At 42.8% G+C, this 5,627-nt stretch overlaps 1 non-coding gene across 1 annotated transcript; it reads right to left on the bottom strand.

Annotated features, from left to right (window-relative positions):
* Positions 1-1,891: 1,891 nt before the first annotated feature.
* TRNAY-AUA lies at positions 1,892-1,963 on the bottom strand. Its single transcript has one exon. It is a non-coding gene; the product is annotated as a tRNA-Tyr (tRNA).
* Positions 1,964-5,627: the final 3,664 nt, after the last annotated feature.

Genomic DNA, 5,627 nt, shown 5'->3' on the forward strand with positions numbered 1-5,627 from the left:
GGGAAGCCCACCAGACAATGTGCTAGTGTCTTATTTCACCCTTGTAATAATCCAACAAAGTCCTTATTAATACTATCATCTCAGTTTAATAGGAAAAGAGAGAGAGAAAAAGGAGAGTTAGAGGGTGAACTCATTTCCTCAACTGAGTGATGAAAGAGCTTTGTACCCTTGTCTCCCTGACTTTAAGACCCAGTCTCTTTTCAACCATTTCACCATTAAATCATGGTGCTATGTTGCCAAGTATGGAAGGTTTAAAGTAAGTGAGTGACAAGATCAATGCAGAATTTTTGGTGGGAAAAAAAAAAAATCTAAACTGGGTGTGCGATTCTGGAGGGGAAGACATTATATTCATGTCTACAGGAGTTCCTTTGAGTGGAAAATGGAAACCATCTCCTACTTGATTAAGTGCCTTCCCTGATGCCTGTTCTCAGAGTCTTTCTCATTCTCTTCCCTGCTGTGAAGCCAGGTTTAGGAGGAGATGGAAGAGATAAGCAGATGAATAAAAATAAGCAGACCAGATAATGTTGGCTGATTCATTCTATAAATAGTTATTGAGTAAATATATGTGCCAGATAGTCTTCCTCTTTCTAACCTCATAAAGCTTACACTTTTCAAAGGAGTAGCTCATATGAGTGAACATGTTTGGGGATTACTGATTAATATTTAGATATATTTAGAACATTTTTCTCAATAAGTTTCTAATGCTAAGTTCCAAGGCTGAGCATTTGATCCCAGAAGATATCAATGCTGATCTCCGAACTTAGTTGATCAGTGGCCTTGCTGTACTGAAATGGCTGTTCTCAAAAAAGTGTTTTCAAAGTTCTCTGAGGCTCTGTGAACACTTCAGTTTTTGTATGTGTTGTAATTACTTGCTGAAAAAAACCCCATCCTATGGATGGTTAAAAACTCCACGGTATAGACTGGGTGAGAAAACTGAAATACGATGTGGTATGAGAGAAACTGGCAAAACAAGGGAGAAGAAAAAAAAAACTCCCTAGTTTTTCTTCTGCTTGGAAATAAATATGCAGGAAACTGTTATGTCAATGGCAGCCTTTGATTTTCTTTCTTGCTTTTTTTTTTTGTTTTAAAGCTATGGAGATACTTAAACAACAAAAACAAATTGCATCTGGAAACATTTCTAGCTGAGGCACTGTAAAAAATGTGTTGGATGATATATTGGGAGGAAAGTTGGTTTAAAGTAACACTAAAACTCAGAACGAGATAGTTTATGTCTCTGTTGTATGTCTGGAGAAGGGAAGTTCCATGCTATTAGCAAGGCTGTGCTCCCTGAAGCCTGCAGGGATCTCATGCCTCCTAGCTTAATGACCTTTCTTCATAAGGTCACCCCATGGTCTAAGAATGCTGCTTAAGCTCCAGCCATCTTGCCACTCTGCAGGTAGCAGGTGGAAGGAGAAGAAGGGAGAGAAGTCCACTCTCTCCCTTTAGGGATATTTATCATAAGATCCACACATTACTTCTATTAAGAGCCCTCAGGCAAGAATTTTTTAAAAAATGGCTACACCTAAATGCAAAATGGCTGGGAAAAAGAGACTTTATTCCAGGGGGCCAAATGCCCATCTACCTCAGGAATTCTATGACTATAGAAAACAAAAGGTTAGCAAGGGATAACTATACCTGTTTCTGTCACAAGATGACTCTTGCTCTTTTCTCTGCCCCAGGATCCACATAGCTATAATTTTAAATCCACAATGAGCATGCTTTCAATGAAATCTGTTCTTTCCCAATTGCTTCTGAAATGTAAAAGTGAAGTTGTTCAATTGTGTCTGACTCTTTGCGACCCCATGAACTATAGCCTACCAGGCTCCTCTGTGCATGGGATTTTCCAGGCAAGAGTAGTGGAGTGGGTTGCCATTTCCTTCTCCAGGGGATCTTCCCAACCCAGGGATCGAACCCAGGTCTCCTGCATTATAGGCAGACGCTTTACCGTCTGAGCCACCAGGGAACTCTGACATGTGAAAATCTTTTAATGCCCTGAGATACAGTGTGGGCTATGGCTGGTATTAGGAGAAAAGGAATGCCAAATGGATTTGCAGCAGGCTCTGAGCCCCACTTGGGCTTCCCAGGTAGCACAGTGGTAAAGAATCCACCTGCCAATGCAGGATACGTGGGTTCAATTCCTGGGTTGGGAAGACCTCTTGGAGTAGAAAATGGCAACCCACTCCAGTATTCTTGCCTGGAGAATCCCATGCAGAGTGGAGCCTGGCAAGCTATCATCCATGGGGTCGCAAAGAGTCGAACACAACTGATCACACATGAGTTGGGTCCCACTAAAATTTCTCAGAAACAGTAGCATCATCTCTGCATGACCCCTCTTTTCAGTAGGATACCTTTAAAGTTGCAAAACAATTCATGTTCCTTCAGGTACCTGGAACCCTGGTGCGCCATTGCCAGACTCAGTTCAGATTGAGAAACAGTGGGACCTGGGACCGAAACGCCTGCTGCCTGACCTCTGGAGGATTTTCCTTTTTGGAGTTTTAATAGGTGTCATCAGCCCAGTAGGGGAGACTCTTGGCAAACTCGAGATTTTCTCCTTCCAGAAGCTCACTGGTCCTGCCTCTGTGAAAGGGCCAAATTTGTCAGTGGGAAAAGAATTTTAAGAAGTATCATGAAGTAAACGATTTTGCCATGCTCTGGATATTGACCCTTACTAATAAAGCTTCTTACATTTTCAAACACGGCACTGAATCATCTCTTTAAATAATTAGTGAGTAGGGAGACAGGAGTTCACTTAACTCTTTGAAAGGGAAAAGTCAAGCAGACTTAAGGTATATTGGGAAAAAGTGAATCAAATGGAATTGCATTCATGTTTGCAGAGTTAAATACTGGGATTATTTTTTTCAAAGATTTTTATATGTGGCTGTCCACATAGAGGAGATTTATTCTTAGGCCTCTTTCAAGTTAAATATTTGTTACCATTAGAGAGTAAACCCGCTCTTCAATTATTTTCTTTCTGAATCTCTTCCCTCATCCACTTCAAAACGATCCAAACCTTCCAGTCCCTGAGTGTGGGACAGCACGGAGCAGAAGGAGGGAAAGAATGACAGAAACTCAGTGAAGGCCATCAGAAAGTTCTGCCAAGAAATATTTTGAAAAGGTTAATAATGCTTAGATGTCAATAATGCTTTTACCTTGAAGTCATCCCAGCTACTCTGTGGAGTTTAAATTATCTATCTGAAAGTGGTGATTCAGAGTTTAATTGTCTACTTGTAATACATAGAAATATTTGGGTGGACCAAGTTCATTTGTGGATGCTGGTCAGTTTTCTGAGTTCTAAAAAGTGTTGCTCATTATACCGTGTGGAGCCTGTGTTCTTCATCCTTGCCAGCCAGAGTTATATCGGTTTCCAAATTCAGAACTGTGACAACATTCCAGCAAAAGTTGTTTTTACGGTCTTTGACCGAGGAGAAAAGAAAACGTATTGGATAAAGTATGGGAGAATTCTTCTCCTAAATTTCCTCCCACCAGAAAGAAACAAAATGAAAAAAAAAAAAAAAAAGGGAATCAGAAAACAAATGGGTGTCTGGGAATCCAAAGGATACATTTCCTCATAATATACCTGTCTCAGGGAAAGTTTGCAGCGGAAATGTTTGCCTGTTCCTCAAATGTCAATGCTTTCCTTTGGTCTCTCTTGGTGGATCTGATTTCTCAGCCATACAAGGTATGCCTAGTTGTTTCTAGTATTTTCAGTGGACAAGAATCATCTGGTACATAATCCATGGCTGGGCCAGAGGCTGAGCGCAGCTGGCCACAGCTGTGCTGGGGTAGCCTGAGAACCGAGCTGTTCATAGAAGGTGGTTTAAGAAGGCATTTGCAAGCGGACCAGACGGCGGGCTCTGTGCCAGTCTCAGCTGGCGGTGGGGATCAACCTTCTGAGGGACTAACACTGGTCATTGGTGGTCACAGATATGGTGCTGAACAGAAAGTGGGGCCTCTGCTACCCTGAAGGCTGCTGTCACCGCTGACTGTCCACCTCTGTGGGGTCAAGTCACAGGCCTCGTAGGATGAAAGGCCGTGCCCTTTTCATTCCCACCTTTTAAGGCTTTTTTTTTTTTTCACCATGAATTCTTCTCTGGAGAAATCTCAGCAGTGGCACTGCATTTTCTTTAAAATCTAAGTGTGTATTTATAGGGACTCTTTAAATAATTTGTGTGTGATGAATTCTGAAAAGCATGTAATGCCTTGTTCAGAGAGTGCTGGTCCTCAGAGTGTGCAGACTTGTGCCAAATTGTCACCCCAGGGCAGCAGTAGATCAGCAAGTAGGAAGAGGAACAGGACGAGGAGTCAGGAATTGGTGGGAGGGGCTTGGTTAGGTTTTCGACAGATAAGGAAGGAGTTGGGACTCACAGAATAAGATACCCCTGGATATCATAGATTAGAATGAGCAAAGGTCAAACCCAGAGAAGAAGTATCAATGGCAGGAATTTTTCATTCCTGAGGTATCAAAATAGATGGCGTCCAGGCTTTAGGAGGTGTTGGGGTTACAGCGCACAGAGGCAATGCTGAGACAGACTTTTGGCAAAACAGAGGCTGTTTAACTTTTTCCTTTTATGTACTTCTGACTACATGTGGGCGCTTGTTGCCAAAGGGAGACTCGTGGGCTGTCCCCTCCTGAGTTAGCAATGCCAGAGGTAGTCAACCTTCTGGGAATCACTAACACACATGTATCTGAAGTTAGTCATGGCTTTGTGATCATCACTTATTTCGGAAGTTCACTGCCAAGTGAAGTTACTTTGGAAATGAAAATCCTTTCTCAATATAAGCAGGGGACAACTGAAAATCATTTTACACATTCAAAGAAATAGTTAAATTGTTACCCTATTCACTGCTTCTGGGGGGATTGAATAAGAAAGCTTCATGAGAAAAATGAAGGCCCTAAATGTTGGAGGACTTTGCATGAAGTTTAATGTCTTCTGTGGTATGGTAACATAGCATTTTCCTGAGACAGCTGAATAAATCATGCAGAATTGGTATGTGAAATAAAAAAGTAACAGGATATTGTAGTTAAGGAAAAAAAGCCATGAAGATAAAGGCTGCCTAAGGTTGAAATTTCTTGGTGGCATTAATGAAGAGGGTGCAGTGTCAGCGAAATCTCACACCAAATGGGGAGATCTGGGCCATGCTATTTGTGTGCATTGGGGGGATGGAGGCCAGCCGCTTTCTTTTTTTCCGTGCATGTGTTTGTCCATATTTTCAGGGCTATTGGCAAATGAGTACAATGTGCATGAGCTGAAACTTGCTCTGTGGTTCTGGGGGCCTAAGGAGAGGGATGCCAACCCAGGTACAGCTTTCAGCCTCTTTCCCATCTAGGTTAAAGTCAACAGAGGTAAGAGCCAAGGCTGATGCTGCTGCTGCTAAGTCGCTTCAGTTGTGTCCGACTCTGTGCAACCCCATAGATGGCAGCCCACCAGGCTCCCCCGTCCCTGGGATTCTCCAGGCAGGAACACTGGAGTGGGTTGCCACTTCCTTCTCCAATGCATGAAAGTGAAAAGTCAAAGTGAAGTTGCTCAGTCGTGTCCGACTCCTAGCGACCCCGTGGACTGCAGCCTACCAGGCTCCTCTGTCCATGGGATTTTCCAGGCGAGAGTACTGGAGTGGGTTGCCATTGC

The sequence above is a fragment of the Bubalus bubalis genome, chromosome 17 (genome assembly GCF_019923935.1).
Source record: "Bubalus bubalis isolate 160015118507 breed Murrah chromosome 17, NDDB_SH_1, whole genome shotgun sequence".
In the NCBI taxonomy this organism is placed as follows: Eukaryota; Metazoa; Chordata; class Mammalia; order Artiodactyla; family Bovidae; genus Bubalus; species Bubalus bubalis.